Below are 27,606 nucleotides of genomic sequence, written 5' to 3'. Positions count from 1 at the left end.
GAACCATGAGAGACGATGGACTCTGAGAAACAAACTGAGGGTTCTAGAGGGGAGGAGCGTAGGGGGATGGGTTAGCCTGGTGATGAGTATTAAAGAGGGCACATTCTGCATGGAGCACTGGGTGTTATGCACAAACAATGAATCATGGAACACTACATCAAAGACTAATGATGTAATGTATGGTGATTAACATAACAATAAAAAATTTAAAGAAAAAAAAGTTATTTATGTAAAAGATATATTCCTAAACAAGTTAAACAAGTTGCCACTAAGTTATACCTAAAATATGACTTCCCATTAGAGAAATCCATTGTCTATGGAGCAGCGGTTCTCCAATAAAGGTAACCAAAGAAGTAGCAACAGCATCATCTGGGAACTTGTTAAAAAGGCAAAATTCTCGAGCCCCAACCTAGATCTAATGACTCAGAAACCCTGGGGGTGGGCACCAGCAATCTGGGTTTCCTGATGCACTGCTATAGTGACTCATTTCATAAACAAAATAGCTCCTAATGTATTTGTTTCAAATATTAGATATCTCTGCAAGCATGTCTGTCATGTGGTTCTAGAGCTTTAACTTCAAACGGTATCTGTATCAGAAACAAAGGGAAAACTCCACACACACAGACAGGTCTCCTTGCTGTCCTGGACACGCCCAACTTCGGGCCTTTGCCCTGGCCATTCCCTCTGTCTAGAACACTGCCCCTTCCATTCTCATCCCATTTAGGACTTAGCTACAATGTCACCTTCTGAATGAGGACTACCCTTCACCCAAGACTCCTCTTACCCTGAGCTTTATTTTTCCCGAAGTTCTTATCTCCTTCTAAAGAACATACAATTTCTGTGTGTCTCCCTCTAGTAGGAAATAAGTTGCAGGACAGTAATCTCTTTTGTCTGTTCAGAGAGCTTGGAATAGTGCCCAGCACAGAGTAGGCACTCATATATATTTGGTGAATGGATAAAGCAATCAGGCAAACTCCAGCACAAATGTTTGGGAGCGGAGGGCACAGCCTTCCTTTATTTTGTAAAGACTCCAGTGAGGCCCTCCCTTTATGAACTCAAGAAGCTTCCATCTCCCATGGAAGGCTAGAGGACTATTGTTCTAGCACCTCACCTAAAGACCCAGTGTTAGTGCCCACAGCACATGCTTCTGAAGATACCTGAATGGCTGATATTCTTGTTTTGCAACCAACACTAAGGAAAGAGAAAGTAGCTAGAACCACACTATGAACCAGTAGTGAAAGCGTTGGGTTTAGAAATCTTAGCCATCAATCAAATGCACCACTCATCTGACAGTACTTTCTCTCAAATAAAGCGTTCTCCACTATTTAAAAGTTAAGACTAGTAATTAAATTGCACAACCATCAGAGTCAACTCAAATTCAAGACTTCTGCTTCTAGCTTACAGTGGGAAATGTAAAATTGTGCCAAATGCCTATGATCTTTCCCTGGCTGGTTCAACAGGAATGATTTGGACGTAGGATGTCCAGTCTTTCAGAACTAGTTTTGTTTTATGATATTCCTGGGAATTTCCAGTTCTATTTTTTTTCTATAAAATGGTTCTACACAGAGAGCTTTAAGGTCACCACAAGGTATGTGAAAGCTTATCACTAGAAAAGATCATGTGCACAGTAGTTTTTGCCTAATCTGAGTTTTTCTGAGTAATATGCACACTATAAAATATAGTGGAGTTGAGTCAATCAAGTATCCAACTTACATGGACATAAGTTCAGGCGCCCTGCCCCTCACCATCCCCACCACAACACAGATTTTTAGAGCCTGACCCACTGCATGCTCCATATCTTTCCAAAAGCACATGCCCTCAAGGGGTCATGAGGTAGGGATGTGAATCCCTGTTCCTTCTCCCAGCTCAGGTAGTGCAGATCTCTCCCACTATAATGATTTTGTCACGATGAGTGGGATTCTGAAATTTAAGATACTTTGGTTTGGTGTAGTATGGTATGGCATGGTGAGTGGTGAGGTGTGGTGCGGTGTGGTGTGGTGTGGTGTGGTATATGGTGAGGTGTCATGTGGAGAGGTGGTATGTGGTGTGGTGTACAGTGTGGTGTGTGGTGTGATGCATGGTGTGGTATATAGTGTGGTATGGTGTGGTATGTGGTATGGTGTGGTTTTGTATAGGGAGAGGTGGTGTGTGGTGTGGTATGTGGTGTGGTGTGTGGTGTGGTGTGGGGTGTGGTGTGGCGTGGCATGTAGTGTGGTGTGGTATAGTGTGTGGTGAGGTGTGATGTGTGGTATGGTGTGGTGTGTGTGGAGAGGTGGTGTGTGGTGTGGTGTGGTATGCTGTGATGTGTGTGTGCTATGGTATGTGGTTGGTGTGGTGTGGTATGGTATGTGGTGTGGTATGGTATGATGTGTGTGCAGTGTGGCGTGTGGTGAGATGTGGTGTGGTGTGGTGTATAGTATGGTGTGTGGTACGGTGCGTGGTATGGTGAAATTTGTGGTGTGGTGTGTTTTGGTGTGGTGTAATGTTTGGTGTGGTGTGGTATAATGTGTGGTGTGATATGGTATGGTGTGGAGTGGGATGTGGTATGGTATGGTTTGGTGCGCTAGAGTGTGGCTCGTAAATAAGATCCAAGAGTTTCACTGAGTGCGTAGTCAAAGAACAGCAACTGAGTGGAGAAAAACTAGCTTTCCTGAGCTTATTGAGAGAAAGCAGTGTCCAGCACTAATGGGCAATTTGAGGACTTTCTAGGTAATACTGACCTTCTACCATCTCTGAAACTTCACCTTCACATAGTGGCAAGTCTCCTTACCAAGAAGCATCTGGCATAGGAAGCAACATCGTAGTGACCAGGACGCTTCCTCTGAGAGCAGAGGTCCAGGAGGTGCCAGGAGAGCAAGGCGTAATGCGGCAGCCAGTGGGCATTGCTTACCAGACACTACACAGCACTTACACACATTTCAGGGTTCTCAACTTTTCTACTGCTGATGCCTACCAGAAAGCAGTCTACTCCATAATATGCCAATATCTGTACTGTACTAAAACCTCTATTGTAAAAGTAATACATGCACTTAAAAAAAAATAGCACAGAAGAGTAGGAAATGCAAAGCAGAAAAGTATTTTTCCCATTCCAGCCTCCATTGTAGCCCAGAGTTTCTAAGAAGAAAGGGAAAGCCATTGCCAGCATGAGCCCTTAAAAGCTTTTACTATACAGTGTATGCAATGGAATCCACTTTCCTCTTGAAGACATTCTTGACTTTGATTGTTACCAGTTGCTTTCTAGATCTGCTTCCAGTTGTTATACTAGGATTTATTTCTGTTGCCCTACTGAGGTATTACCATGGTTTCTGGGGTTCAACATTTTCATCATTTCTTGATCATTTATCATTTGGCTAGAAAATACACTCCAGTAATTGTTCTCTTTTGGAAAGGTTACGTGGAAAGCACATTTCCTGAGTCCCTACATGTCTGAAAATGTTTCTTTTACTCTCACACTTAATTATTCATGTAGCTGGTAGAGCAAACACTACTACATGTCACAACATTCATCTACTCCCACCCTTGTGCGTATCATTATAGGATCTTCTTTGGTACAGGTATTCTTCCTCTTCATGTGTCCACACAGGCTAATTCCTGACCTGTCTAGGTCAATATGGTTATCCTATTATCTTTCCAATGATTGGCTGAGGAATAAGCATGTGATAAAATTTCAGTGAACACAACATGAAGAAAAGTATGTCAGAGCTTCTGAATAAGAGACATTCTTGTCTTCCTCTTGTTTCTGGGTGTGGTGCCTGGAAGTACCGTAGACATTTTGCCACTACAGAAGAACCAGCCTGAGTATAAACCCAAGAAATTGAGGATGACACAGCAGAATGGTAGAAGAATCAGGAAAGCTTTTATCATTCATCATTATTAAGCTGATGAATTTACCAGCCTTTGTGATGCCTCACCTCTGAATTTCATATAATGTGAGATAATACATTTCCTTCTTATTTAAGCCATTTGAGATTGGCTTTCGGTTCCTTACAGTCAAAAGCACCCTAATTAATACAGCAGGGTATAGAATTCTTGGTTTACTTTCCTTTAGAAATTTGAAAGCATTATTCCATTATCTAGTAGCATCTAATGTTGACTACTGAAGTGATATGTGAATCTATCCCCCAACGCCTTCTGAATAATCTGATTTTTCCTCTTGCTGAGAGATTTCATAGTATTTGTCTTCATTTCCAGAGTAGTGAAATTCCATCAGAGTGTGTCTTAGTTTGGGTCTTTTTTCATTTATTCTGCTTAGTACTCAGTGGGCTCCTTTTAATTCAAGAATTTGATTCTTTAGCTCAGAGAAAGTTTATCCTATTATTTCTTTGATTAATTCCTTTGTATCTATTATACAGATATTGGACCTTCTCAAACTATATTTATTGTCTTTTTACATATCTCCTATACATGCTATCTTTTTTTTTTAATTTTTTTATTGTTATGTTAATCACCATATATTACATTATTAGTTTTTGGTGCAGTGTTCCATGATTCATTGTTTGTTCATAACACCCAGTGCTCCATGCAGAACGTGCCCTCCTCAATACCCATCACCAGGCTAACCCATCCCCCCACCCCCCTACCCTCTAGAACCCTCAGTTTGTTTTTCAGAGTCCATCATCTCTCATGGTTCGTCTCCCCCTCTGACATACTCCCCTTTTCTTCCTCTCCTGTTATCTTCTTCTTTTTCTTTTTTCTTAAAATATGTTGCGTTATTTGTTTCAGAAGTACAGATCTGTGATTCAACGGTCTTGCACAATTCACAGCGCTCACCGTAGCACATACCCTCCCCAATGTCTATCACCCAGCCACCCCATCCTTCCCACCCCCAACCACTCCAGTAACACTCAGTTTGTTTCCTGAGATTAAGAATTCCTCATATCAGTGAGGTCATGTGATACATGTCTTTCTCTGATTGACTTATTTCACTCAGTACATGCTATCTTTTTGTACTAGGCTCAGAAAGATCTTTTTCACCTTCACCTTCCTGTTTATTCATTTGTAATTTATCAGTGTCCTTTCTGTTCTTCAGACATTTTACTGCATTTTTAAATTTCAACAATCATATTTTTAATTTCTGAGAATTTTCTTCGAATTACATCTTTTTCATAGCAATGTGTCATTATGTGATCTATGTGAAAATCTTTGAATTGCTTTTACTATTTCCGTAACCTCTCAGGTGACTTCTTGTTTGATTACCTTGGTCTTTGTTTTTTATGGTGTTGATTTCCCTCAGATGTCAGGTAGTCCTTAGTTGACTATTTATATTTATTGATGGAGGACTTTGTAGATAGGATAGGCAGCTCATTGCAAGTTTCCTTTGTGGTTAAGAAGGTCTATTTGCTCTGAATATGAAGGCAGGCTGTAGCCTCTGTGTAGAGAGATCCTTCTCTTTGGCAGGTGGATTTGGAACTTTCACCACTGTCAAGCAAAAGTGGGCACTTAAAAGTACTTTCCTCCTAGCTGAGATGGCTTTCCTTTTTACCCTCTGGTTCAACCCCCAGGATTTCCATTTTATCCTCTGGGTCTGCTTCAAATATTATTCTGCCTTGCTCCCTTGCTCCAACTTCATACCTTGAGCTTTCCTTTAGCAAACCTTTCAGAAGTTCAAAAAAACAATTCTTAGAATTCAAATTGCTCTATACACATCTAAGAAAGGAAGGAGTTACTTAAATCAAAATGTCCTGAGGACATCTTGCTGCCTCAGAGCTCACTTTGATCCTCTGTATATACCAATCCCAAGCCTAGAGCCTCTCTGAAGAAAGTCTTCTCCCTTGGGTTCCCCTATTTGAGTTCTAACCCATGGTTTCCTATTATATATTGAACCTCAGAAATAATAAAATGCAAGCTCATCTAATTTCCATCTTCCAGAAACTTGATGAAATCTCTTGTCTACCCATAGCACTCCTTCCTGTTTTCAGAGCTGTCATGGATTCATTTCTTTCTACATTTCTTTAACTGTCATTTCATGGCTTCTAGGAAGGCAGGGGAGACAAATGAATGTACCCAAGTCTCTTATCTTGAACCAGAATTCTTTTTTTTTTTTTGAAACAGAATTCTTAATACATTTCTATTAACACAAATCAACTTTTTATTTCCATTTTTTGACAGTGTGAGGAGTTTTGGAGTGTCTGGGAATTCCCTGAAATTGCATGCCAAATTTGATATGTATATGCATACACAGGCATATTTCTACAGAAACAGTCATAGTTTTCATCACATGCTCAAGTGGTCTGTAACCCAAAGCAGGTTAGGAAACTAAGGGGCAATGGATAAGACAAACAACTGCATGTTCTTGGTGCAACTGAAATCCATATAACATGGGGGGAGGGGTGGGCAATGGGTTAGAAGTAAAAATTGGTGTATCGAGTTTAAAAAATTAAATCTGAACAAGTGTATAAAGTCAAATACATTTTTGTCAAAATAATTTTAACCATAATTAATTTCTGTCCTGACCCTCCCCCCATTCCCTCCAAAGTCAGAAATTCAATCTAGGTTATTTCCAGTAAACCCAGTCACTTCTGGGTAAAAGCAATCGTTTCAAGCTAAAACTTGGTGAATTCAAAATATCACACCACTATCATTCTTCTTGCCAAGTTTCTATCAAACACGGCTCAGGCATTTGGGCACCTGGTACCTGCCCTGGCTTCTATTGCACTGCCTTTTTCCCACCTAATCTTTAGTCATTGGTCTCTAAACCCACCAAATCCTTCACTGATGTCCTTGGTTCTCATGTTGGCCTTCGAGCATCAAATTTAGAAGGGTCATCTGCCTCCTTTTAATCTCAACCACATGTTCCTTTAGGTTCACTGGCTCACTCACTCCTAATGTCTTCCCCCACTTTTCTCTTTGCTACTTCAAAACTATCTTGAAGACCAGGAGTTTTGGACACTATTCTGTGCTACTCTAATCTCAACCTTAGACATGTCACCCTGCCCTTTTGTACTTTTGTTCGTGCTTACCATGATGACACAAAGAACTTCTCTATAAGGCTTCACCCTGGGAAACAGCAGGAATGAGAGTGAGGTAATGATGTCTCTGCTCTTGGATTCACCTCACCCCACCTTCAAGAATTAGCCCATGGCATAAAGATATGACACTGGGTCTCTTTCCATGAACCCACGGCAATATAAGCTGTAACACACCTCCTTTGGTTCTTCCCCATCCTATTTTAGGCCATGTTTAGTTAGTTTATAGAACAAGGTACTTTTGTTCCTCGTCTACACTGCCGTATTTATTGATTCTAAGATGTACATTTCTTTACACATAAACAGCTCTTAAATTGGGATATATCTTACAACTCACGACATCTTAGATTTAAGGACACATGTTATTTCCAATCTGTGGTTTATGGCATCACTTTATCCTTTGTGTATTAGTTTGCTAGGGCTGCCATAAACTGAGGGGCTTAAAAAACCCCAGAAATTTATTGTCTACAGTTCCAGAGGCTGAAGTTTGAGATCAAGGTATTGACAAGGTATTAGCTCTTTCCAAGGGCTTAGCAAAGGGTCTGTTCCAGGCCTCTCTCCTTGGCTTGTAGATGGCCATCTTCTCCCTATGTGTCCTCACATGATCTTCCCTCTACGCATATCTCTGTGTCCAAATTTCCTCTCCTCTTTTATAAGGACACCAGTCACATTGGACTAGAGCCCATCCTAAAGACCTCATTTTAAGTCGATTACCTCTGTAACTCCCTATCTCCAAATGAGGTCACATTCTCAGGTATGAGGGTTAGTTTTTCAACATATTAATCGTGGGGGAAACACACTTCAACCCAGAACACCTTGATTCCTTCAAAGAGATTCACTTTTGATGTTCATTATCCAACTCTCACAAATCAAAAGGCTTGCTGGTCTCCACTATGAACAGCAAGCCTTTTGATTATATATATATAAAATCTTGACATATATATTATGTATATAATATATATTATGTATATAATCTCAATAGAATATAAAATCTCGATAGAAACCCTGTTTCATTATCTGTACGTTTCTGCTATAACAATCCAAATGCTCCCTAGGCAATGAGTTAACAACAGAATAAGTGGGGGCGCTGGGTAACTTTAAGGGATGGGGAGGAAAGAAATCTCTGTTAATATTTCAAAGTTTTTTCCAACTTATTAAATCAGCCCAAGGTACTGAATTCACTGGGTCAACTCCATAGTAATCTGCCACTTCCACGGAATGTTTTATGTGCTTCTCAAAATTCTCCCCTGAAGTACTTCCTGACAGCACAGCAGTAGAAAGACACCCCAGGAATTCTGAAGACATAACCCAAAGCAGTTTACTTGAAGCATGAAATTTTTATATCCCCTGTTTAATCTTTAAATGCCATGTGAATTTTATTCTTCAACCATGTGGCAGTAGTTATAAGGAGGAAGAAAAATTCGAAACGATTTTCCCCCAAAGTTCCAAGTAACATCCAGGAAGAGGTGCCCAGTTTATCCTATGACTTCATGTGCCCCTGGCATGACGCCCCATGTTTGAGAAGCATAGCTTTCACTGGAGGAAACAGGAAGTTCCACAGATAAAGGGGTTTTGTTTGTTTCCAGCAGAGAAAGATCTTCATTCTGGAACTGCCAGGAAACCAGTCCTTTTCCACCCAAAGGACAGCATTTCCTGAAGAACAGATACATGTTCCTTCCCAGCTGGCGGAGAGTCTGCGAGGTGAAAAGAAAAAGGCATGCCACAAAGTTAACAATGCACATCACAAGGAGAGAAAGAGCCAAGGGAAAGTGGGGTCAGAGTTCAGGGAGAAGAAGAAAAACCAACAGCCCATGGCACAGAGCAAAGAGGTGAGCAGAGTGTGCAAAGCATCAGCAGGAAGGCAGAAAGAGAAAGGGGTCAAAGGAGATGAGTGTAATAGGATTTGTGGTGAAGATCAGCAAAGTCTGAAATAATGGGGGGACAGCAGAGCACAAATAAAACTGGGCCACCAAGAGGACCTACATCCTGAGCTTCATAGAGTCCCTAGCACTGTTCCAAAGAAACTTCCTCTCGAATAGTCCGGTGCTGCCACTCTGTTCTCTCATCACCATTAGCTTGTTGTGTTGTGATGTCCACTGAAGCGAAGTTTCTGGGCACCAATGAAGCTAAAGTTGCCAGGTGGTTTCCAGAATTAACTCCAAATTTATGAACCACTGATAAACATAGGCCTGAAAATCACTTAACCCCTGAATTAATGCAAGTCAGTGACAAGCATCTTCCCCAAATTTAATGAGTTGAAAAACAATTCCTGGGGGCACCTGGCTGGCTGAGTCTGTAGAACACATAACCCTTGATCTCCGGAGGGTGAGTTCGATCCCCATGTTGGGCATGGAGATTACTTTAGGAAAAAACAAAACAAAAAACAAAACCCACAGTTCCTTGTTGGTTTTCATTTTCATCTCTTGGATTGTTCGGAATCAGCTCTGAGTGTTATGGACTGGGTTCCTGTATAGTCTCGTCCAGAGGTCCCACTCTGCCGCTTTCATCCTTCCCTACTCTGCTCACATACAGATGCAGAGACACCCATACCTGTGGCTGCCAGACCGGCGTTGGCCTCCAAAGGCCATGGCGCCCACCCCCCCACCCCCCAGCAGAGCAGCCAAGCAGGGGAGAAAGTGAGACAGCTCCAGCAGATCATTCTTCAGGAAATCCCTGGGCTCCTGGCCAGTCGCACCAAAGCCCAGCGGCACCACAACCAGGGCAAAGAAATAAAAGCAAAGTTCTTCTCTTCTGATTGTAATGGAGACAACTCTCAGTTATCAAACTCAGGTGTGCAAGGAATGCAAATTTAGTGTTCTCTAATCATCTAATTTATATTTAAGTCCTCCATTTGGTAATTACAGGCAATTCAAAGTCTCTCCCCCAGCCTCACCTCCACAGAGTTACATCTAAATTCCCAGGCCTTACTCAGTGAGCGTCAAGGTGCCAGAGGCAGAGGGGCACCTGATCCTCCGCGGTGCCCCCAGACCCTGCCCACACCTCCTCTCTCCCCTTCAGACGTGGATCACTACAGAGTCCTCCCAAGTGCAGACCTCCTCAGCCTTCTCTAAGCCAACCTCCAAGCACACCCACCCCTCTCAGGAGCACATTCCCTGCCCTTTGATGCACGAGGACTCTGGGAAATGCCTGGGGGAGGGAGGGGGACTTCTCTGCCTCCACAGGGCAAGAAGCCACCTCTGCTTGGATGCTCCAGGCATTGGGAATCAGAGTCACACCACTGTCCTGGGCTATACTAAATACAGGAGCACAGCCTTCCTCCGATATCTAGATCCCCAGACTTGTGAGGGGCTTACATAGTCACCGCCCTTCAGGATTCAGCCTAGACATGCAGCCAACCTCCTTGGGGAGCCACAAACATGGGCCTCTCCTCCTTCCCCTCTAACTTCCCTTCCCCTCACCAAGGGCACCATTATTGCATTGGGGAAAGGGCAGGGGGAGATTGAGGGGTGCTAGAAAAGCCTTCTGTTGCCCATGAGGCACCCTTCTAAATCTACTGTCTATGCACTGAGTCCTTTGGTGCCTCCATGAGGACCAGGCTTTGGAAAATCAAAAGCCAAGCATCAATTTCTGGATTCTGCTATGTCACTTGTCCCCTGAAGCAATGAACGTGGAATGCCCTAGCTGCCTAGGCAGGGGGATGTGCCATAAGTACAAGGAACCAGAGGGACTAAAACCTCAATGAATAACTAGAAATGGTGGGCTGCCACACCGCCCCTCGTCCTTCAGCTGCCTGCATGGCTATAGCAGTTCTGCCTTCCTGTCATGCCTTGTCCCTTTTGAACTTCCCCTTTCCAAAGTCCTTAGTAAACACATCAAATAATTACATGCTGTAATTGCCAGTTGCGCAGGGACTGGAGGAAAGGGCAAAGGGGCTTTTGGGGAGTCACACTGGGGTGAAACAGCATGGAAGTCCAAGAAACAGCAAAGAGCAGAATGTGATTAAGAAGTAGAGGGCAAGTGTCCCATTTACATTTAAAAAAAAGACTTCATATCTGGATGTACATACATGAGCGAATGTACAGAAAAAAATCATGGGAGAGCAGTGAAATTGGAAAGGGGACTTCCACATTTTTCCCTATATGCTCTATATCACTTGAATTATTTCCAAGGAGAACGTATCTGTGTTCTGTAGAAAAATGAAAGAACAGAAGTAGAGGATAAAGGTAGAAAGACAGGCAAGAAGTATTGGGAAAAAATGCCTTCATTAGGAGTTTCATCCTTGTCGTGACGCTGGTGAAATACAGACAGAATTTAATAGTCCTGATCTTTCAGTTGGTAAAGCAACACAAACTTGTTGTAGGAAAATTGGAAAATGCAAAGAAATATAAAAATGAAAATCATCAGTAATCCCACCCCCAAGAGAAATAGCCAGTGTTGACACCTTGGTCTACTTTCTACCAATCTTAATACATGTCTCATGAATATTTTTACTTACATGGGATCTTTCTCTGTAAGAAACTTCATTTTAGGGCTCCTGGGTGGCTCAGTCATTAAGCATCTGCCTTCGGCTCAGGTCATGATCCCAGGGTCCTGGGATCGAGTCCCACATCGGGCTCCCTGCTCAGCAGGAAGCCTGCTTCTCCCTCTCCCACTCCCCCTGCTTGTGTTCCTGCTCTCACTATCTCTCTCTGTCAAATAAATAAATAAAATCTTTAAAAAATATATATCTATTAAAAAAAAGAAACTTCATTTTGCTTTTTTGTAATTGTCACTGTTTTTCTACCTATAAAAGTAATGTGTTCGTTATAGTAAAAAAAAATTCAGACACCTTATGAAGGGATATTTCTCATAATCTCCACGGTTAATAGTTTGGTGTATATTTTCCCAGTATTTTCCAATAAAATACATATTTCTTTAAATGAGATAATAAATGTTCATCAACTTACTCTTTTCATTTGGCAATCAGTCTCTCCTGGCCATCTGATTTTTTCAGTTGATACAGAACAATATCATTCTTTCTACCATAGTATATTTTATTATACAAAGTGTACCTTATTTAGCCAGTGCTATATTCATAGACACTTAAAATATTTCCAATTTTAACTATCACAAAAAATGCTTTATTGAATATTTGATCCTGATATGTATAATTTCACACACTTATGCAAATATTTTCTGAGATAAAATTCCTGGAAATTGATTGTTAAGTCAAGTAGGATGCACATTTTAAATTTTAAAGGATGTTGCCAAATGCCTCTAAAAATGCTGTAGAGGGGCACCTGGGTGGCTCAGTCAGCTAAGTGCCTGCCTTCGGCTCAGGTCATGATCTCAGGGTCCTGGGATCAAGTCCCTGAGTAGGGAGCCTGCTTCTCCCTCTCCCCCACTCATGCTCTCTCTCACTCTCGCTCTCTCTCTCAAATAAATAAACAAAATCTTTAAAAAAACTAAAAATAAAAATGCTGTAGAAACAGTTCCAACAACAGGGTATGAGAGTACTCTTCCAAAAAACCTTAGCAACACTTGGTAATTATCGATCTTTTAATATTTGATGACATGACTGGCAACATATATCATTACTATTTTACAAATATTTTCCTTAGCTTGACATTTACCTTTTATTTAATTATAATTTTAATTGTGCTTCTTGAAGAAATTTTTAATTTTATGCATTCCAATTTATGGTACCAAGATTTTCAAAATGTTGACCCATATTTAATTGTGGAATCTTCATCTTATATTTAAATATTGAATCTAGCTGTAGCTGACTTTGGCTTAAGAACCAAAGTAAAGATCCAGGTTTTTTTTAATAAAAAATTTAATGAAGCATAAGTTACATAGAGAGAAGTGCACAAAGCATAAATGCACAGGTTAATGAATTTTCACAAAGTAAATTTCATGCACCCCATGTGCCACACCCCCGTTTGCCACATCATGAGCCGCACCATCCAGTGCAGAAAACAGAACATGACCCACACCCAAGAAGCCCCCTTAATTTCTCCTTCCAGTCATTACCTCCCCTAGGCAACCACTCTCCTGATTTATATCACCGAAGATTAGTTCTGCCTGTTTTGGTATCTGGCTTCTTTTTCTCTGCATTATGCTTGTGAAATGCATCTATGCCTTTGTATGTAGTTATAGATTACTTATTTTTATTCCTGTAGACATTCTGTTGTACAAATATACTATGATTTATTTATCCATTCTACTGCCATTGGACATTTGGGTTACTTTTGGTTTGAGGTTATTAATAATATAATAGGAGTGCCATGAACATTCCTATATGACTGTTTATAACCATATATACACGTCTGCTGGGTATATACCTAGGTGTGGAATTTGGAGTATGGAGTATGTGCGTTTAGCTTTAGTAGAGACTACCAGTTTTCCAAAGTAGTTGTACACACCCACCAATAATATATAAGAGCCCAACTGTTCATGTTCTTGCCAACACTTGATATTACCTGACTTTTTAATTTTGTCCATTCTAGTGGATATGTAGAGATAGTAACTGTAGCTTTAACTTGCATTTCCCGGAGAATAAATGAAGTTGTGTACCTTTTAACATATTTATTGACCATTCAAACATCCTCCGTGTATACTATTTACTTTTTTTTTTGTCCTTTTTGTCTATTTTCCTACTGGGCTACTTGCTTTTCTCTTACTGGTTTTTAGTTCTTTTTTTTTTTAATTTATTTATTTGAGAGAGCATGAATGAGAGAGAGTACATGAGAGGAGGGAGGGTCAGCGGGAGAAGCAGGCTCCTCGCTGAGCAAGGAGCCCTATGCGGGACTCCATCCCGGGACTCCAGGATCATGACCTGAGCCGAAGGCAGTCACTCAACCAACTGAGCCGCCCAGGCGCCCCTGGTTTTTAGTTCTTTACAGTATTTTCTACTCTATGGCGTGCCCTTTCATTTTCTTCATGGTGTCTTTTGATGATGTGTAGTTCTTGATTTCAATCTAATCTAGTTTATCAATATTTTCCTCTGTAGTTAGTGCTTTTGTGTCTTCTTTAAGAGATGTTTGCTATCCCAAGGTTACACAGATATTCTCTTAGGTTTCCTCCTAAGACTGTTGTCCTACCTGTCATAGTTAGATCTACAATGCAGCTGGAATTAATTTTTGTGAATGGTTTGAGGAAGAGGTCAAGATTAATTTTTTCCATATGGATATTAAATTGAACCAGCACAATTTATTGAAAAAACATCCTCTCTCTTCTACATTCCAAGGTCACCTTTGCTGTAAATCAGTTGATCATATAAGGGTCTCTTCCTAAGTTTCCTAATATGTTCCTTTGGACCCTTTGTATATTCTGGCACAAATACCACAGTCTTAATTACTATAGCTTTATCATAAGTCTAAATATTGGTAGTGGAAGTTCTCTCAGCTTTGTTCTTATTCTTCATGATTGTCTTAGCTAATTTGGGCCCTTTTCCTTTCCATACAAATTTCATAGTCAGTTAATGTCCATTTAAAAAGCCTGTTGAAATTTTGAATGGTTTGCACAATTTACAGACAAATTGGGGGGAATTAACATCTTTACAACATTGAGTCATCCAGTCTATGAACATAGTATATCTCTCCATCTATTAAAGTCTTTTTTAATTTCTCTCAATACATATTCTTGTTTTCAGTGTAGAGATCTTGTACATCTCTATTACATTTATTCCTACGAATTTAGTGTTTTTGAAGCTATTGTAAATGGTATTTTTTAAATTTCTTTTCTATTCTTTGTTACTAGTATATAGAAGTACAATTGATTTTTATATATTGACCTTGTATCCATCAGCCTTGCTAAATTTTATTAATTCCAAGAGCTTATCTAAAGATTTTTTTTGGATTTTCTGGATACACAATCATTTTGCCTCCTAGTAGTGACAGTTTTATTACTTTCTCTGCCCTTGCTGAAATGGTAGAAGTTCTAATGCAATGTTAAAAAGAAGTTGTGATAGCAGACATCCCAGAGAGAAGGCTTTCAACATTCCACCATCAAGTATGATGTTTGCTTTAAGTTATTTATAGGTGCTCATTATCAGATTAAGGAATTTCCTTTGCTAAGACTTATTCTTTTTTATCATGAATCAATGTTGAATTTTATCAAATCTTTTTTCTGCATCTATTGAAATGATTGTTTATATTTTCTCTTTATTCTGTTATATTGGGGAATCACTTTGACTTATTTTCAAATGTTAAACTACTTGTGAATTCCTGAAACCTGTCCCACTTGGTTATGGCATATTATCCCTTTTATACATTATTGAATTCATTTTGACTATATTTTGTTTAGGATTTCTGTATCAATGCCCATGAGAGGGTTCAGTCTTTAATTTTCTTTTCTTGTGATGTCCTCATCAGGTTTTGGTATAAAGGTTTTTCTTAAGAATGAGCGAGGACATGTTACATCTTTTTCTATTCTCTGGAAAAATGTGTAAGATTGGTGTTATTACATCATTTAAACATTGGGAAGACTTTATCAGAGAGACCACATGGGCCTACAGAGCCTCTTTGTTTGTTTGCTTATCTGTTTGGTAGGAAGGTCTTTAATAATGAATTCAATTCTTTAATACATATAGCCCCATTCAGACTTTTTATTTCTTCTTGTGTTAGTTGTGATATGTCAGGCTTTAAAGAAATTTGTTTATTTTGTCTAAATTGTCAAATATGCTGACATAAAATTATTCATAATATCCTCTTATTAATAATCTATTTTAGGGGTATCTGGCAGGCTTGGTTGGTAGAGCATGCAATTCTCGCTCTCGAGGTCGTGCGTTCAAACCCCATGTTGGGTATGGAGCCTACTTAAAAAAAATAATAATAGCAATCTATTTTATCCTTAAATGACCAACCACTTTCTCAAAACCACTTGTTAAATAACATCTCTTAGAAACTGTGATATGCTACCTCTATCATTCAAATTTCATTTAATAAGCCCTTCAAAAATATGTATCAGCTCAAACCATGACCCAGACATCATTCCAGTGCTAGGAATAAACATTAAATAAGACAACACTCCTCCTTTCAAAGCTTAAAGTTAGTGAAGAAAACAGACAATAAACAAGATCATGACAAGTATTCTGAGGAAAACAGCAGGATAAGGGTGTGAAGAGGGGGAAGGCAAGGACTATTTTACATGCAAGAATCAGAGACGGTCACTGTGAAGAGGTTATATCTGATCATAGACCTGAATGATGTGACGGAATGAGCCATAACAATATCAGAAGGAAGAACTGCAAAGGCCCAAGGTAGTAATAGTACTTGGGATGGTCCAGAAAGAGCATAGAGGCCAGTGCAACTGTAGCGAAATGAGTAAGAGAGAAAGAAAAACAGAAGATAAATTTAGAAACCTAGGTAGGAGCCAGATTGTACAGTCCTATAGAGTATGGTAATGATTTGGGGTATTCTAAATGTAATGGGAAAACACTGGCTTTGAGCAGGCAAGTAACATGATATCACTTACGTTTTAAAAGATCCTCTAGGGGCGCCTGGGTGGCTCAGTCGGTTAAGTGTCCAAATCTGAATTTAGTTCAGGTCATGATCTCAGAGTTTTGAGATCGAGTCCAACATCGGGCTCTGGCATTGGGCATGGAGCCTGCTTAAGATTCTCTCTCCCCCTCTCCCTGTGCCATCCTTCCCCGCTCCCTCTCAAATAAATAGATAAATAGATAGATAGATGATAGATAGATAGATAGATAGATAGATAGATAGATAGATAGATAGATAAATGATCGATAGATAAATAAATAGGACTCCTCTAACTATGTGTGTAGAATAGACTGGGGGAGGCTCTTGCAATAATCCAAGCAAAAGATGACTATGGCTTGGATGATGGTGGGAAGAGTGGAGTCCAGGTTAAGTGCTCAGATCCAGTCTATGTTTTGAAGGCAGAGTCAACAGGACTTCCTGTTGACCTAAATGTGGGAGCTACAGGAAAGAGAAGACTCAAGGATAATTTCTAGGTTTTTGGTCTGAACAACTGGATAGATGGTAGTACCCTTTTATGAGCCTGAGAATTAAGGGAAAGGAGGAAGTTTAGGATAGGGAAGTTGAAAATTGGGAGTTTGGTATAAGACATGCTAAGTTTCAGACCTTTTTAGACACTCCAGTGTAGAATCAAAGTGGGCAAATGAATATACGGGTCTGAATTGCAGAAGAATGATGAAAACTGGAGATATAAACTTGGGAGTCATGTACAAATAGATATTTAATACCATAAAACAGGGGAAAAAATCATCTAGGAATGGAGAAGATGTCCAAGACCTGAGGCCCTGCAACACTCCAACTTTAAAAATTGGGAAGAGAGAATCCATAGCAAAGATGACTGAGGAGTATCCAATCCAATGAGGTGAAATTCCCATTATGTGTGTGTTTCTGAATTCAACACTCTTCTTTCTGATCTTTCTGTTGATTCTTGTGTCAGTTTTGATTCCTTCAATTCCAAATAACAAACAATCCAACTCAAATAAGCTGAAGCAATGAAGAAACAGCAGGTATGGCTCTAATAATGTCACTTGGATGCCTAGTTTCTCTCCTATGCTTTCCAACATGGTGGCTTCATTGTTGGTTTCATGTAATAATGACAAGGCTGGGGTCCCACAAAAAGGAGGGGGATGGCACTAGTGACCATAAGAAGCTTATAGTCGAACCAAATTCATGGCTGCAGTTCTGTAAAATCAAGGTGGTATAAAACAATCCTCAAAATCTGTGCAAAAGCTGGCCAGTGATTACAACCTACCTTTTCCTTTTCGTCTTGCTCCTCTCCGTGCCAGGGCAACCTTCTCTGCTGTCTCTAAGTGGAGGAGGAAGAGATGGTTTGACTTCTGGTTCACCTTTACCCTCAGTAGTTCCAGCTTTATATGGAAACAGTCTCCTAGGAGACTCTCCACCTTGGGCAAGCTACAGCCTTTGACTTCTAACCTCCTTGTCCTGCAAGTCTGCCAAAACCAAAGCCCTATTTTACTAGCATCAACAAATGTTCTCAGGGCAAAAACAACTTAAGCCTTCCAGTGACCAGCACATCCCCCTAGGTTCCCACTAAACCTTAGATTTCCACCTTCTAGTCCCTTTGTCTCTTCCCAGTTCTTTCGTGCTTTTAAGAAAATTTAATTTTTTTAATTTAAAAAATATACCCAAACATTTTAGTATTTTTCAGCAGGAACTTTGGTCCACCTAACCTTGCCTCCCATGATCAGAAACAGAAGGCTACCATTTCCTTCTTCGTTGCCATTGGATGAGTTAGCTTCCTTGGCAGTTACAGTATTTGCACGAGGTTCCTCTGGCCAGGGGAGGGGAGGACAACTGTGACACTCTTTCAGATGAGCTATTTTTTTGCAATCCCAAGGCCCTCTTCCTCCCTGCTCCCACAGAGACAGAACACTTTCCATAGACATGGTGGCTTGCCAGTGTGGTTTTTCAGGTAACCCCACTTCTCTTGCTTCTTTGAGCCCAACTACATCCAGGAGGGTATATTCCTCCAGCTGCACACCCAGTTCCCACAACACTCGCTACAAGCAAGGGATAGAGCTTTTTCACATCAGGTTGCACTTTTTACCTCAAAGAGCATGATTTTCTATAACTTTCTAAGATCTGTAGCTACTGGGCTCTCTCACCATCTCCCTGCTGCTTCTCTTCATTTCCTCCCACAAGGCTTCCACCTGATCTCATCTATGCAAGACTTTCTCTTCACACACATTTTGAAGCTTATGGATTAAATTTCTCTCCTAATTTTGCCAAAAATAGAATAGTTTGCAAGGTTTTCATTATTATTTTTTCACCTCCCTTGTTGCTTTTGAATGTTTTTCAGGAAAAGAAGGGGAAATGCCAACTAACACAGCAATGTTTTTATTCAAAGGTTGAATTCATCTCGACTCCTCTCTTTCTCTCACATCTAATACCAAATACGTCCTCAAGTCCTGTCAATTCTACCTTCAAAATATATTCAGAACTTGTCCACTTCTCACCACCTCCGCCTCCACCCTAATCTAAGCCACCATTGTATTTTATCTGGACTATTGCACTGCCTCCTAATTAGTTGTCCTGGATTCACCTTAGCTGCCTTACAGCCTATTCTCCATACAGCATTTACATTTTTCAAGACAGAAGCCAGATCGTGCCACCTGTGCTCAAAATCTTCCAACGGCTTTCTATCTCAGTAGAGTAAGATCAGTCTTTAATATAGATATGAAGCCCTACATTCCCTCCAACTCCCCCTCTCCCATTATTCATTGCATTCCAGCCACAATACCCTCCTTGCTATTCTTCAAACAAGTCAAGCATACTCCTACCTCAGGGCTTTTGCACTTGCTGAACCCTCTGCAGGGAATGCAGCACCCCTAGGTTTCCTTGTGGCTCACTCCTCACTTCATTCACATCTCTGCTCAAATAGCACTGTATCAAGAGGCCTTCCTTGAATGACCTCTCTAACATAACAGCATTACCCTTGACATCCACTCTGTTTCCTAACTCAGTTTATATTTCTTCCTTGCACTTATCACCACCTTACATATTTTACGTTTATTTGCTTTTTCGTCTGGAGTTGTTTGTTTCCCCACCCACCCACCCAAAATATAAGCTCTATGAGAACAAGACCTTTGTCTGTTTTTATTCCCTGATCTATCACAAGAATCTAGAAAAGTGCCTGGCCCTATAGTAAACACTCAGTAAATACCACAGAGTGAAGGCTGTGGCTACAGAGGAACCCCACTGCAGGAAGTCCAGTAAAAGCAGAGACCAGGCAGCTCTGCCCTCTATGCCTTGGAGCGCTCTCTCACCTCCCTGCCATCTCCCTGCCATCCAGCTTCTTTGCTCACTCACCTACCTTTCTAACGTCACTACTGTCAGCCTGAATCCAGTAGTCCTTCCTGCCTGAGGCTCCCCAGCTCAACTACTTCAGTGTCCAAATCCCAAATATCTAATTGGTCCACCTTAGTCCAAGAACCCATCCAGAGTCCAGTTAGCCATTGCTGGGGGGCAGAAGGAGGGTGTGGCTGTGTCTGTTCATATGCCAAGTAGAGTCACCCTCTCTAGGTGCCCTACAAAGGGAAAACTGCTGGCGATCTTTCATTTAAATACAGAATAAGCCTCCCCTAACGCATCCCTGACACTGGCAGAGAGAATGTGCATAACTTTGACAAGGGTGCCTCTAACTCAGACGCCTTCCCAGTCCTGGCGAGTAATACAAAGGAGTGAAGAGAGCAGCATGGCAAGATGGCAAAGCTAGGAGCAGCCACTCTTACTAACTATTGCCAGGGAGGAACGTGGGCCTGGTGTTGCCAGATCTTCTGAGGACTCAAGCGAAGCCAAGAAATTTGGAAATTTCAGGGTGAAATCTCCCACTTTTTAAATGACGACAACTAATCTAATTTTTAAAAAATAAAACACGGTGCAGACCAAATAAAACACATCTGCTGACCAAATTTGGCTCAGGGCTACCAGGGTGTGATTCTGTTTTATACAGTCAGCTCAAAAATAGGACACAGTAATTTATCACACTCAAAAGCAATGTGTCCCAGCGGGTTCAGTGTGAGGATTTCATTAACTGGAGTAACCAGGCCTCTCAGCCCCGTTCACAGCACCTGCCCCATCCTCTCTAACAACCCTCCTACAAACTCCCACCAACTTTTCACTGCGAGAGATGAGGTTTAGTGGAAAGCATTCAGGCTTCAGAATCAAACAAACCTCGGTTAAAACCCAGGGCGACCTCCTAGTATTGCTTAACTTCTCTAAGCCTCAGTTTCTTCATCTGCAAAATAGGAACAGTAAGTCCTACCTAGAAAGATCCTCAGGAACAGAGGAAATGTGAGCTGCCTTCCCCGTAGCTGTGACACCTGAAAACCCACAACAGCAGATACAGGGTGTTCAGAATCAGCTGATGCCACCTAAACCGCTCTGTGGAATAAAGAAAGGGCAAAAATGGATTTAGTAAGTAAAATAAAGGTGCAAAATACAGCCCTTCAGGGCTCCAGAACTTCACACTAAAGGAGCTGCTTGTGAACTTAGTCCAGAACGTCTACATGTATAGAAACCAGCACTAATTAAAATCCGCAGACATCAATTATCTGATTATTCAAGAACTCTCTCAACTTCTAAAGTTATTTTTTGTATGCATATTTCAACACAACACCGAGGTCAAGTCAATGCATGCCAATTCTCCAATGGTCTTTAAAAAAAAAAAGTAATCCTCCAGAGACACAACTTAAAAAAGAAAGCTCTGGGGGCGCCTGGGTGGCTCAGATGGTTAAGTGTCTGCCTTCAGCTCAGGTCATGATCCCAGGGTCCTGGGATCAAGCCCCACGTCGGGCTCCCAGCTCAGCGGGGAGCCTGCTTCTCTGTCTCCCTCTGCCCCTCCCACCGCTTGTGCTCTCTCTGTCTCTCTCTCTCAAATAAATAAATAAAATCTAAGCTATAGCATCTTAAAAAAAAAAAAAAAAAGAAAGAAAGCCCTGTTCACCAAGTGCAAACTGTAATTACGTCCCCTTCCGGCGTGGACTGCCAGTGATGACAACGGGACAGCCCTACGTCCACCAACAAACACAGGGGAGCCACCACCGCCAACAAGGATCCACAACCCCCAGAAATTATGCCTCTCTCGCCCACCCCTACCCTGCCCTGTGCTCTCCAGGGAGGCGTCAGGCAGTGAAGATCCCTGGCAGGGAAGCCAGGGCCAGAGGGCCACACAGAACACTTGGCTTCATACCACACAGCACACATCTCAAGAGTCACGCCACAGGAAGGGGGTCAGCCTACAAGGAATCACACAAATGAAGCACCCTCCAGAAAGCAGGATGACCCTCAACTGCAAAACCCAGAAACACATTTCTACCAGCAGAGACCCGAGGTAGGCTAGTCCACCCAGGAGGCTTCAAAAGAATGAAACTTGTCCCCAGTCGCCAATACTTTCCCCTTCCCCCAAGAAGAGCCCAGTGCCCCCATCCCAGATGTGCCTGGGCCCTAGTCCTGTCTCCCCGGTTCTCGGGGCTCTCAGAATCATCCATGTCCATTACCAGCTATCCTCCAGGGAGACCCAAGCACCGGAAAATCACTTCCCTCCTCATTGCCAAGGCTCTCCTAGGAGGCAGGTGATCAGGAATTATGTAAGCTATCTTCTAGATTAAAAAAAGGGGGGGGGGAGTCTACAAGGGGTGGAGTAAAATTCAAGATCCGCCAGGAACTGACAATCCTTGAAGCTGGGCATCAGGTGAACAGGGGTCCGTTACACTCTTCTCAATTTGTATCTATGTTTAAAATGTACCATAATAAAAAAGCTTTTCAAGGGGTGTGGGGAGAGGACACAGATAAAACCTGAAAACAAAACTAAGCGTCCTCTACTCTCCACCCTGTGTTTGAACACAGAAAAATCTGGGAAGTCCTCAGACTCTCAGATCCATAGCCCAGAGGGGTCATGCACTCCCAGAGGAGAGACAGCATCTTCTAAAGGCCCACACTCGCTGTCCTCAACAAAATCACCTTTGAAAAACTCCCTAGAACTTTTCAAAATTATTCTGGCATGACCCAGCTTCCCTTCTTGGCCTGCAAACCTTCTGCCTCCAGAAATCACCCCTCCAGCCTCATCCCACTACAAGGGCTTCTACTTCCTGTTCCAAACTAGCGTGTTGAGCAATCGAGCTATTGAAATAGCTCCTGGGTGGCAGACAGATGCCTGTGCTCCCCCAGCCTGTGTAGCTGGTTCTCCCTCCTGGGGGTCCAAAGGGAGGGGACTATTATCACTTTCAGAGAGTCAAGGAACACTTTATATGACCTTCTTCTTCCTCTTCCCTTTAGCTTCAACTTGTTCCCCATAAGAAATTTTTTTTTTTTTTAATGATCTAAAGTGGATTTTGTCAATCTCAACACTGTTGACATTTGGAGCTGAAAAATTCCGGGTTGGGGGGGGGGGGGGGACTGTCCTGTGCATTGTAGGATGTTCAGCAGCCTCCCTAGCCTCCACCCACTAAATGACAGGAGCGCACACCCCAGTCGTGACAACCCAAAATGTCCCAGACATTGCCACATGTTCCCTAAGGGGTAAAACTGCCCCTGCTTAAGAATCACTGGTCTAAAGGATACTGAAAAACTTAGACCAATATTGTCCTGGCAAAAAAAAAAAAAAATTGAGGTTATACAGTTTATTTCCACATGCACTATTAGATGACATATTTCAGCATATAAATTTTTTATATAAATATTCAAGACATGCTGCATTCTAAGCCAGAAACACATAAATTAACAAGAGAGAAATAAACTTATAATACTCCCAACTATTTTTTCTGTCTTTGTGGTTTCCTGTGTAAATCTTACTTGTTTCCTCCAGATGATCCTGTTTGCCTGTCAATGTGGTAATGGTTTCACCCAGGCCTTCTTTGAAGTGCCCCATAATCTGCGTTAGAAGGAAAAACTTCTAATGATTCTGAGCACTCCCCAAGGTGTGGCAGCTCTCTAGCACTTATTTAACAGGTGTCACTGGAAAACAGCATCCTCCAAAAGAAGGCTTCCTAACAAAAGCAGAGAAAAGCATCACCAACATGTCTGGTGCAACTTAAGAGAACACCAGATTCCTAACGTGACCAAAAAGCACCACACAAAGATTCCCAACGTGACCAAGAAGCACCGCACACAGATCCTCAACGTGACCAAGAAGCACCGCACACAGATCCTCAACGTGACCAAGAAGCACCGCACACAGCTAAAGGGAGCCAGAGTAAGAGTCTGCAACCCCCACAGGGAAATACTGTTACATGCCTTCAGTAAGCAGAGGGAGTTTCCCACTGTATTTAAATGGGACACTCCCCTCTTGAGAAGAAAGAAAATCTGTTTTCAGTCTGCAGGGGACTTACATTAGCCACAGTCTATTATCCAGCTTTGGGGAACAGACATACATAGCAGTCTCTCATCCCCACCCCATCAGACTCCCCAACTCCATTCGGGGGTTCTCCAACGCCCCTCTCACTCCAGGGAGATATTGACTTGTTCTTACCCTCTGATGCTTATGGACAGGCAAGCACTGGGGGTTGGGGGGAGGTCTGTCTTTTGGGGTCCATTCCTCCCTCTCTTACCCCATGCCACTGCCTGTCTCAGTCTGGATCAACCCAATCCTAGATTCTGGCCAAGGCCTCCTGTCTTCCTGGTTTCACATTTCCCCTCTAATCCAGGTTTATGCCAGTTTATGCCAATGATGGTCTTTCAAGAGCACAAGCCAGAGGGCCCAGAATCCTTCTACGGTTTCCCACTCCCTATCACTGGATACCACCCAAACTCCTTTGGTGCACAGATCTGTGAAGCACACCCAACGTTTGACCCAAGAAGAGTCTGAGTAGGAGCAAGATGAGCAGGGAGTGGAAAGGTGCACACATGTGAAGGATTAATCCACTGGATAGATGGAGAGGGAGAAGAGGGAGGACAGCGTTAAACTCAATGACAGAGTTTCCTTTCAACCTGACTTCTTGTGATTCTGAGAACTCCTGGGTCTGCCCCTCAGAGCCTGCCATCATCTGACCCCATGCCAAACTGTCCCCCACAAATGTCCCTCACATAGTGCTGCACCTGGTTACCCCACCTCTACAAGACGACTTCTTTCCTGGTCATCTTTCTTTCTTTTTTTTTTTTTTAATTACAAAAGGAACGACGCTGGTGGCAAAAGCATAAAATAATATTGAAGTATTCAAGGTGAAGCTTCTCAACCATTACACGCCCATCTTTACCACTGGCAGCCCAGAGTGCAGTGCACACCCCTTGCTTCCTCCCCATGACACACACACACTCACACACACACAATCCACTCATTTGATACTTGATCTTATACTGTGCCTTAGGGAGGAGGACATTTAATTCTGGCGCTCACTCATGCATCTCTCCAGCACCCCATGAGGTTAAATCGAGTTAGTTCATCTGCTTCAGCCGCTGCTGTTCCACCAACGAGGGAATGCAAGGCAGGGAGAGTGTGTGTCTTGCTCAAAATCACACATTAGCTGGCGGCAGAGTTAAGACCACGACAAGAACCCCTACCCCAGTGTTTGTTATTACACCGTAAAGTACTCTTCACCCACACTACAGAATGCAATGTTGTACAGACAGAAGGTAGAAATAAATACCTGTTGAAAGAATAACCTATGGAAGCAGGACAGCGCAGTAGCTGGTTAAGTACTTGGACTCTGAACTCAGGCTACCTAGGTTAGAATCTGGTTGTCATTTACCTAACCGTGCAACCTGAGTCAATCAAGTGGGCCTCAATTTCATCATCTGAAACATGGGGTAATGGGACAGTACATCCCTTATAAGGTCATTGTGAGAATGAGATAACTTAATATCTATAAAGCACCCAAATCGGTGTCTGGTACATGTGCTAATAAAAACACCATCACAGCTCTAATAGAAGCCCCCAAACACAATAATTATTCTTAAATTCTTCTTAAAATTGAGGCTGGCAAATCAAAACCACATCTTGTTAGCTCCATACCTTGTCCCAAGAGAAATCAGCATGGGGGAGAAACTCAGATGATATAACTAGAAAAAATATCTAAGTGACCCAGTGACTGAAACCATTACTCCAGGGAGGAATGACCTCATAGATCAGTAACACCTACTGCACCAAAGAATAAAAAACCTTAACAGCCTCGCACAGTCATTATCTAAGTAAAGTGGGCTGCAAATCTGTTGGAGAATTGTTTTTGCCATGGTAATACTTCTAGTAAATTGCTGCTTCTATACTAAATGTACTGCTGTTGCAGAACTGGCATACTAATAGAAAGATTATTATAGGAACACTATTAACATGAATTAGAATTATTAAAGATTCAACTCTACAACAATGCCTGATTACAAGAGATTTCAGGCTGTATTGCTTAATGGGCAGATAAAAGTGCTAATTAAGCCCACTCGTAGAGGATGTCCCTAGGCAGGTCTGTAAACCACAGGTAGCAAGAGGTCTACGTACTAAATGAGGAGCTGTATTACCAACCCAGTTGGGTATAGTCCTACCGGGAGATGGGGAAAGAACAGGAAGAGCCAAAGTTTTCTGCACAGGAGGGGTAACCTGGTAAAGCAGACAAGTACCCAAACTTACCTGAATCTCAGGTTGGTTGGTTGGTTTTCCTTAGCTACTTCCTCAGCAATACTTCTAAAACCGCCTTTGCTTAAGTGAAGAAGATCAAATAACTCACCATAGACTGGTGACCCTCAATAAACAGTATAAGCAAGGAGAGGCAGAGAAAGCCTTACCATTTATTACCAAAACCTTCCCAGGCAACCAGAAGACACTGAATAGCTAGCTCTCCCGGCAGCACCTTGGCCCAAAGCATCTCACGGCAAACAGCCTAAAGCTCTCAGTGGCTCTGAAAGAGTTGCTAGACTGAAGGCATTAGCCATGCGTCTCAGGTTCTATTTTGCTTTCCCACCTTGTTAATTAACTAATCAGGGATAGCAAAGCACCTCACAAATATAAACTGTCAGGGAAACGCTAAGGAAATTCGCCTACCTGGTCTAAATGTCAATACTAAATTAGGAAAGGGAGAAGAGCTGAGCGGGAGGCTGAGCTGTCCCCAGTTGCAGCAATCCTGGGGCCAGGGCTCGCTAACCAAGGCGGACCGACCCGTGTGCCCTGCAGCAGCCTCCGGCCCCGGGGCAGGGCTCTCGGCAGGACTTCTGGAAGGGAAACCTGGACTGGAGCCACCCCGGGGCAAAGGGAACGCTGCGCGCCAGGCGCATCCTCGCGGCTCAGCCTCCATTCTCCCCGCATCTCTGGGATGTCAACAAACGCCGACCACAAAGTGAAACTTTCCGGGCCCCCGCTGTCGCGCTGGGTCTCTGCCCTCTGCCCGTGAGCGCGTCGCGGGGACAGGTGTGGAGCCGGGCCTCGGGAGGGGACCCCCGCCCCCAGCCCCTGCGATTGTGTAATCGGCCCGGGAGGGGGTGCTCGGCGCCGGCCCCACGCCCGGCGGCGGAGGCGCGGCCCGGGGACCCCGCGGCAGGCGCGGAGCCCGGGGCTGTCTGGGGTTGGGGAGGACAGTCGTCCCGCCCCCCGGGACCGCCCCCGGGCGGCCAGGGGAGCCGCGGTGCTGACATAGCCCGGAGGGGGCGCCCGCGCGGCGGACCGATGCCAAGGAGGGGGCGCGAGGGCTCGGCAGCGCGGCCGGCCTTACCTGCGCACCGGGCCGGCACGGCGGGAGGCGGCTCGGGATGCCGGGGCGGCGGGCGGTGGGCGGCAGCGCTGGCAACCACCGGCCACGGCATGTAAGGAACCGCGGCGGCGGCTGCGGCGGCGGCGGTGGGCGCGGGACTGACAGCCCCAGGCCCCGCCTCCAGGCCCCTCCTCCAGGCCCCGGGCCCCGCCCCCTCCGCGGCCGTGCGCCGGGCCCCGCCTCCTCCGCCCACCGCCGGGGTCAAGCTGGGTCCACCAACCGGGAGGGCGGGGGCGCTCGCTTCCGATTGGCCTGAGAGACGCCCGCCCCGCCCACTCCCCCCCACCTCCTCCTTGGCAGGGAGCGGCGCGTGCGCGGTGGCGGCGAGGGGCAACGTACGAGTCCGAGTGCTGGCGTTCTAGGTCCCCAGCGGTGGGTACCCGGCGTCCTTCCTAATCCGGGATGGCTGGGAGCCCTGGATGGCCTGAGGAACCAGGAATCAGACTCAGACTACATGGTGGATTGTCCTTATTCACCTGTGGACAAACCTATGGGAGAAAACCAAACCAGAAT

At 43.2% G+C, this 27,606-nt stretch overlaps 1 protein-coding gene across 1 annotated transcript in view; it reads right to left on the bottom strand.

Annotated features, from left to right (window-relative positions):
• HIVEP3 (HIVEP zinc finger 3) overlaps window positions 1-27,200 on the bottom strand; it is a 474,303-nt gene extending 447,103 nt beyond the window's left edge. The window contains exon 1 of the mRNA XM_073902800.1: window positions 27,055-27,200. The gene's annotated coding sequence lies outside the window, so the exon portion shown is untranslated. The remainder of the gene's footprint in view (window positions 1-27,054) is intronic.
• Window positions 27,201-27,606: the final 406 nt, after the last annotated feature.

Source organism: Callorhinus ursinus, unplaced genomic scaffold (assembly GCF_003265705.2).
Source record: "Callorhinus ursinus isolate GAN/ISIS: 27379988/994484 unplaced genomic scaffold, GSC_fseal_2.0 scaffold18, whole genome shotgun sequence".
In the NCBI taxonomy this organism is placed as follows: Eukaryota; Metazoa; Chordata; class Mammalia; order Carnivora; family Otariidae; genus Callorhinus; species Callorhinus ursinus.
Note: the sequence above shows the minus strand (reverse complement) of the source record. Positions and strands in the feature narration are given on the sequence as shown.